Here is an 8,665-nt window from a genome sequence, read left to right on the forward strand (position 1 = left end):
AAAAGGAGTTCAGTTTCTTTGTCTGCTTGGTAGGTTGGTGGGTGAGTTGGGATGCTTTTTCTGTGTGAGAACACTTTTAGTTTTATTATTTAATCAATAGAGTTTAAATCTAAACAACTAGCATTCTGAAATTTAAAAAAGGAAAAGTAGGAAGGAAGCTGGGCTCCCGAGTCAGAACAAATGGAGAGCCTCCAGATAGACTGAGGCTGCACACTTGGTAAAGAAACCTTGAAAACTTTAAATGGCAACAGCTCTCAGTCTGGTCTTTCTGCTTTTCCTTTGAGACTCCTTCGCCATTGGAAGCATGTCCCCAAGCTCACGTGGATCAAATCAAACTAATAATATATCGATTACTCCTCCTGGGGTGGATGGCACACCTGGCCTTTTTTGGTATAAATCCTACCTGGCATGGCATTTGAGATTATCTGAAGAGAATACAAAACTGACAGCTTCAGATCCAGATTTACATATGAAAAGGATATTTTTCATTTGTTTCCTTGATTTAAAAAAGGAAAGAAAAAAACATTGTACAGTATGAGTTCAGGAATAGCAGAATTTGGAAGTGATTTTGATAATCTGATATTCTTCCTTCCGCAGGTGATAGGAATACAGAAAGAAAGAAATTTCATAAGTTTCCTGCCAACTTAAAAGTGAGAAAATCAACAAAACACTCCAGCTACTTGGTGGATAATTGTCAGTTCTGTTCTGTATTCCCCCACCTGGATTTCAAGCACCCTTGGCTACGTTTCTTCACAGGTAACTTCCAGTTGTCACCAGGAGAATGTGTCTCATTTAAATTTAACTTTTCCTTCTCGGAATTACAATTTGACCTGCAGAAGAATCATGGATTGTGCATGGTCTCCTGTTGGTTTATTTGAAATGAGAGTGGAGACCATTTTATGGCCCATGTTGACTTTGCTAGCTTACCTGTAGTGTAGGCCTTGTTTTATGCTACCTAATCTTCCTTCCTTCCTTCCTTCCTTCCTTCCTTCCTTCCTTCCTTCCTTCCTTCCTCCCTCCCTTCCTCCCTTCCTCCCTTTCTCCCTTCCTCCCTTTCTTCCTCCCTTTCTTCCTTCCTTCCTTCCTTCCTCTCTTTCTCTCTCTCTCTCTCTCTCTCTCTCTCTCTCTCTCTCTCTCTCTCTCTCTCTCGTAATTAAAAATTGCTTTAGAATTTAAAGTAGAATTGGACAATTGATGGTTTTATAAACCTGTGTGTTCAGATTTTATAATACTATCATCTGAATATAGATGATATTTTCCTCTTTCTGCTTAGGTTTCCTAAAGGTTGTTATAATAGTGTTGGGACTAAAATACTGACTTTTAAATTTATTTAAATAATAATCGAGACATTAGTTCAGCAAAAGATATTAAGTAGCTTCCATGTTATAATACAAATAGAAAACACTAAGAATATTAAAGTGGGCACCAACAAAGAAACAGAAAAGGTTATGAGAAGTTATTGCAGAGCCCTTTACTTTGAATATACAGTGAACAAAGCAACAAAAGGAACTTGTAAGGCAGAATGACAAGGAAGGGTAAACAGAAAGGAAACATATGTTGATGGAGGAAGGTCATTGGTTAAAAAATAAAGAAACTGCTTGCCCTGATAGGTTAGAACATAGGTGGGTGGAGTAAACAGAACAGAATGCTGGGAGGAAGAGGAAGTGAGCTCAGAGAGGCCATGCTCCCCTCTCCCTGGCAGATGCGATAGCTCTGCTCTCTGAGGAAGACACATGAAGCGCAGACCCAGGATGGACGTAGACTAGAATCTTTCCCAGTAAGACTGATGCTACACAGATTATTAGAGATGGGTTGATTGGGATATGAGAATTAGCCTGTAAAGGCTAGAGTTAATGGGCCAAGCAGTGTTTAAAAGAATACAGTGTCCGTGTAATTATTTCGGGGCATAAGTTAGCAGGTGGCCAGGGTGCTGGGGACGCAGCCCCGCCGCTCCTCCTACTACAATATGTAAATTATGTCTTGGGATTCTCAGCTATTCATGATATTTTTATCACCGTAATGAGACAACTTACTTTCCTAGAGGTGTGAATTATAAATAAAAACATTTTTGCCAAAAATACTTTAGCCAAAGACAACATCAGAAACAGCTTCCGCAGTCACTCAGTCTCACGAGAGGCCTGATTTCTTGACTGAACCATATAAAGGAAATAAGGATTTGCCTAAGGATTGAGGATGAACTGCAAAGCAAAGACTGTTCTGTTAGCGAGGCAAATGCATAACAATGCCATAAGACAAGGGCATTTTCAAGCACCGTAGTTCATTCAGACCCTGTAGATCTCATTCTCGTGTTGAGAAGGATGGCCGTATGAGCGCTTGCTTGTGGAAGATGGAGACTCTAGTATCTTTATTCACAAAACAAAATTTATTGTCTCAAGAGTGCCAAAACTGAAGGGTGCTAAAAACTTGGCATGTATCCATGGCTTTAGTCTACTGACTTGTAATTCTCGGATTACAGTTTATATAACCAACACAGCTAGAATGTCAAACTCAGTGTGTTAACACTGTAAAGAAAGAAGCAAAGAGATCTGTACCTAGGTTACGACATGTCAGAAGCAGGCTGTTCTGGTATTCTGGAGACCCATTCTGGCATTGTCTTTGCCATGCGTATACGACAGGAAATGCATCACCTAACATGCATGAAATGTATTGCAGCATCTGGAAACAATGGCGCTCCCCAACCCTCCCAGCACCTTAGATCTAGATTGCCACTGGGTTCTATAATTTTATGTGCAATCATTTTTATTGCCTTCTAAGTAAATATATGATCTTAGCTCATAAAACTGCTGTGCCAGATAGCACTGAACATTTTTTATATCTAATTAGTGCCCCAGATATCTTAAGATAGATTGAGAGACACTTTCTTGGTGTAAAGACATAAAATGTGTTGTTGGCAATTAGAACTCAAGAGAATCCGAGTTATATCACAATGCAGGAGGCATTCGGATGCTTGATTGTGATGATTTACCCAGAATGCAGGGAAATAACTAAATCTTTTACAACCCACTAGTCAATAGCATGACAAGTTTATAAATAACTTCCAGTAAATATGAGCATAACTTTAACAACGTGGCTTTTCATTCTTCTTTCTTATGGAAATCGGTGATAACAGAATCAAGTCAACCTTGATTCCGTAATACTTTATTTAACTAGGCCTGATTTTAACCAATGAAGTATTTTTGTAGAAAGAACTTAGGTGAATTAAAAAAAAGAAGGGATGGCCCAACATTTAAAAAAATAAATAAATATAAAAGAGATTCATTCATCGCTTCAAAAACAACGACCCGAACAAAGGCTGTGACCACGAGTCTGCAGCTGCAGGGGACACACAGTCACTAAGCTGTGAGGGACAATGCTGGTACTGTACAAACCCAAGGCGAATGCATGCAGTTGGCTTTTGTTGCTAAAGACAAACAATAACTGTATGCAGCAAACTAAATGGAGTCTGAGATGCCATCTGCTCAGATTTCATACTTCAAGAAGAGAAAAAGAAGTCAACTTTTCCCCCGCCCCCCAAAAAAACTACTTAATTCTAATATTATTAAAACATTCAGTGGGAAACGATATAAAATTCTCAGAATTGTCAACGATATAAAATTGACTCAGATTGTGGGAACACCACTGCTTTGAACCATCCTGGCGGGGCAGCCAGCACTGCCACCAGAGTCCATGAACAAAGCAATGGCTTAGGTTTATGGGGACGTCACTATTTTATCCTAGCACAATCTGAGAGATGCTTTATGCCATCTAAGGGCTCTAGCTAGGAACTCTGAATTTCATGATCTTTTTTAAAGGAAGCGCTTTGGGCTATAATGTATAGGCATCTGATGCATTTCCTTCTTTTTTAATTATCGAATGACATTTAAGAGGGTAAATAAATGTCTATCAGAATTTTTACTGCCTCTCCCTTGTTTTCTTCGCAGGAGAGAAATTTGATATAAACACAAAATGCCATTACCTAATGAAATGCTTACTACAGAGCAGCTAATTGACTTAAAATAGCTTAATTATAGGCTTGATTAAGTTTTGTTCCGTCCGTGTTTGTATTGGCTTCCTGGGCACAGTCAGTATTACACTTCCTTGGGATTTATGGTGTCCGTGAGTATTCTGCCACGTTTTAAAACTCAGCAGAGGAAACATTGCTCAAATTTAGGAAAAATAGCTTTAAATTCTATGCCTTTTCCTTTTTACAAATTTACATGATCTTTATAATATTTATATTCCAATAAGTCTTCCAAATAGATGATAATTAATTGTTGTGATGGCTAGCCTTGGTTGTCAAATTCACCTAGTTAAATATATCGTCTGTGTACATGGGATGGTTAAATCATGTTAGGGTTAATTATGGCCTGGTTACTGTTTCCACTTGGAAACTAATCGTGGCGTGAGGACATGGGATTGTGTGCTAAGCTGGCGAGAAGTGAAATTGTGATGCTATTCTTAGTTCTCACCTGGCCTACGGCTGGAGTTAACTAAAACCCAGGGAAGTGAGAGGGCCCACCTGTGAGGGATTTTTCCTTAATTAAATCATTGGAAGTGAGAAGACCCACTTCGAATCCAGATCTCTGAGGTGGGAGGACTCACCTTTCATCTAGGCTGCTCCTTCTGCTCTCAGCTTGTAGAAGATGGCAGAAGGGAGTGTGCTCTCTCTCTTTGCTTGCTGTCACTCTCCCTAAAGACTCCACACCTTCGCTGCCTTTAGAGTCTACTTCTTGGGGATTCTCGTGTATTCTGAACACCAGCCGAGATGAGACAGCCAATACCGTGGACTAATCAACTACCGGATTCTTGCACCTTCCATTGGCACACAGCCATTATGAGATTATGAGGCTAGCCAGGACACAGCCTATAAGCCTTTCTAATAAACCTTCCCTCTGTTTTCATATGTGTGTGTATGTATGTATACACATATATAAAAAATATATATGAAGAACATATATTGATTTCTTAAGTTCTGTTCCTATAGAGAATTCTGACTAACGCAATGATTTTATGCTCTATTAAGTAAAATTAATATTATTTTTAAGTATTGGTGCATGGATATGTTGCTTACAATTTCAATTATCATAATTTATATTTCCTTCATACATGAAAAATATAAGTAGACTAAAAGCCTAAAACCTCCTATTGAATGCCAGGAATACATTAATTAAAGAATCAAAAATCCTGGAATTGGTAAAGAAGTCTATGCAGAAACATTTAGTTCTGAATGACAACAATTCTCTACTCTTCGTTCTCATAAATAGAAAAATTATATCACTCTGTAATAGGCATACAATTAGAGGATGTTGTTTTATTTTGGATTGACACAGTAGTGACGCATGTTTAGAAGCCCAAGTGAGGTATTTCAACACGTTTGTGACATGTGTTGATCAACACAGGATAATTTACACTTCTTTTCTTCATCTCAGTGTCGGAACACTGAGTTCCTCCCTTCTGGTTTTAATGTAATATGTCATAAACTTGCTTTAGGATCTTCAGAATCCTTTAATCCTTGGGCAATGGCATTCTGTTAATGAATTATAATGGAGATGACATTTAATTAGCTGTTATTTTATGCTGCAAAGAGTGAAAGATTCTTTGGTTTTATATATTATTAATTACCCACTGCAATGCTCTTTATAATTTCATTATTCAAAGTTTCTATATATGGTAAATCCAAAATACAGTGAGGTTAAGCTGCTTGTTCAAATTCATACAACTGTTAGATAGTGGAACCGTTATTTAAATTAGTCCTGATTAGTATCCAAGGATAGTAGCGTGGTCAATGATTTTACAAAATTTCCTATTTAACTGGTATTAAGATCACAGATAGATTAAAGTCCACAGTCTTGACAATTTTCCAATTGAATCACAACTTACTCTGGAGTTTTTAATGGACTGATTTTCTTCAGTTGTAAAAAAAAAAAATCAGTGAGAGTGTTCGCTTTGGTAGTATATATACTAAAATTGGAATGATTCAGAGTAGATTAGCATGGCCCCTAAAAAAAAATCACTGAGAAGTCAAAGATTGACTTGTAAGATGACTCCCATGGCAACCTTCTGTTTGGGGGTGAACCCATTAAATTTGCTACTTACTCAATATTTACTTTTTCCTCTAAGCAACTTAATATGTAATATATGCAATCAGGGAGAAATGGTGTGTATTTAAGTCATGTTTTATAATTATTTTCTGTTTGTTTGAGACGGGGTTTCTCTGTGTAGTCCTGGCTGTCCTAGAACTCATTAATGTGGACCTGGCTGGCCTTGAACTCAGAGATCTGTCTGCCTCTGACTTCCAGATGCCAGGTTTAAAGGCGTGTGCCACCGCTTCCTGGCTAGGTTGTGCTTTGTAATCTATAAAATAAAACATGAGATTCTAAAAGGTTAAAAATAAATAATTTAGCACAGCCATGAATAGGAGAAAGCAACTTTGCCAATTGCCATATACATTATCCATAAAAATAGTTTAAGAAAAGCAATTATTGACCTTTGAGGTGTTTCATTTGCAATACCACTGCTTCATTGGGTGGCAATATAAGTATTTTCAAAATGCTTAATGATTACAATTTATTATATTTGATTCTATTTCCTACTATGAGAGATGGCTTTTGCATTCATGATATTATATAAAGTGACCAAAGCTCCCCTATGATCACAAAAATAAGAAGCCAATGAAATTTTCAATAATTGCTGTTAAGAAATACTTTGCTATCTTTTACGTTAGCTAGAGGTAAATGGTACAACACATTTCTACGGTCAAAACATCCCAAATAGAATTCTTTTTAAGTTAATAGGATAATAGCAGACTAGGTGTAGCAGAAATGAAGTAAGAAAAGTCTTTCAAATATGAGTGACAGTTTAAAACATTTGGTAACTTTGGTAACTGTGCATTTGTATTAAAATCTACAAAAGGTTGCTAAAAATACAAACTGTTGCCTAGAAAAAAGTAAAGAACGAGTTCATCAATATAAACTTGATAATCTTTAACTTGAAAGTAGGGGAAATAAAGGGGGAAAAGGAGGATGGGGGCAGTTAGGGGTGGAACTTTAGAAAACAGGCTCATTAGAAGCAGACAAGCGACTCGGCAGCAATGACCTGGAGCACTGGTCCTTACCCTCTTCCTGCTCCCTCTTCCTTAGGGTCCCCGAGCCTGGGCTGTAGAGGTTGTGTTGAGCTCTTACATTGGGGCTGAGCACACCACTGTCAGCTGTTCTCTGCGTTTTTCACGAGTTGTACATTTCTGTAATAGACAACATCTGCAGAAAAGAAAAAAGAAGCCGTTGCTTTGATGAGGGACGAGAGCTGCACTTACCTGTAGGTATGAGAACTGTGTGTGGAGGATGGATGCCCTTGGGCACTGGACCGGTTTAGGAAGATGACAGTAGTGAGTTGTCCTCTGAGATCCATGACCTCACCAGCCGTAAGTAGTTTGCTGGGTTTACGGGGCTAGATTGGACACATCAGCCACCAATCTTAACAATGCACGCATGCTCCAGCTGTACCGCGTGGATTCAGCCAACTGAGCACCAGTGGTCTTCTTTTCGTTTCCCGAAGGTGGAGGCCACAGCACAAACTGCTTCCTTCCCTGCTGCCAGGACTTCACCATGAATGACAGCAACCTCAGAGTGCAAGCCAAAATAAATCCTTCGATCCTCAAAAAATAAGATAAATGATAAAAATTTTAAAAAAAAAAAGAGGAAAGCAAATGAAAAGCCAGGAGAAGTAGTCCAAGGCAGGGCCGGGAAAATGAGGCACTATGAGTCACAAATTTCAGGATATTTTTCACATCGTTGATAAGCTCGGAGCTTAATAAATGTTGTCATACATGTCAAATAATTTACAGCAAGTAAAGATCCATATTAATAAGCAAAGGCATTATATGGTCAACCTTTTTCACCCTTTTTTTAAAAATTTTGAGCTATTATTTTCTTTCTAACACAAAGAGCAAAAATGTTCCAGTAAAGATCATGCCCTAAAATTTGTTTGAATTTGAAAAAATAAAACACCCACAATTATTGTTAATGAGTATGCTGTTTATACTTCAGTAGAAACAACCACATTGTTTTCTTTGCTTAAAAGAAAGAAGCACTTTGTTCTCATCATGGTCTGACTCTTGGGCTCCTCTGACTAAGTGCCATGTTCCGAGTGTTTACGTCACCCTAAGATTTGCATATGCTGGCATTATCAACCGGAAAGTGATGATGGTACATAAAGTTAGGACCTCTGAGATTAAATCATTGGACCAGAGCCCTCATTAGCAGTATTAATGCCATCATAGAAGAAGAACAGACAGATGCCTGGCCCTTCTCTTTGTGAGGACACAGCAAGATGGCATTCTGGGAATTGGGGGTACAGTCCTCCCATGTGAACTGACGTATAGTACTCACAAGACATTAGGTTGTCCTGGGCTTTGCCTTAAACTCGTCAACCTCCAAATCAACGAAAAGCAGATTTGTTTTCTTTGAAAGCTACCTGGTCTATGGTATTTGGTGACAGCATCAGGATAGACCAGTGTAATGTCTTTCCTTGGATGCAGATTTTTGGCAAAGTTATGTGCCAAGTTGAAATTGGTGGCAACGATAAAACCACAGAAAAGGTAAAAGAGATTAGAATTCCGCGAGACCCAAGAAAGACGAAGTCCATATTGATACTGTAACATTAGTGA

General features: G+C 38.3%; 1 pseudogene; it reads left to right on the top strand.

The window, feature by feature from the left end:
* Positions 1–5,937: 5,937 nt before the first annotated feature.
* LOC142840096 (U6 spliceosomal RNA) lies at positions 5,938–6,035 on the top strand (annotated as a pseudogene).
* Positions 6,036–8,665: the final 2,630 nt, after the last annotated feature.

Source organism: Microtus pennsylvanicus, chromosome 22 (assembly GCF_037038515.1).
Source record: "Microtus pennsylvanicus isolate mMicPen1 chromosome 22, mMicPen1.hap1, whole genome shotgun sequence".
NCBI classification, from domain to species: domain Eukaryota; kingdom Metazoa; phylum Chordata; class Mammalia; order Rodentia; family Cricetidae; genus Microtus; species Microtus pennsylvanicus.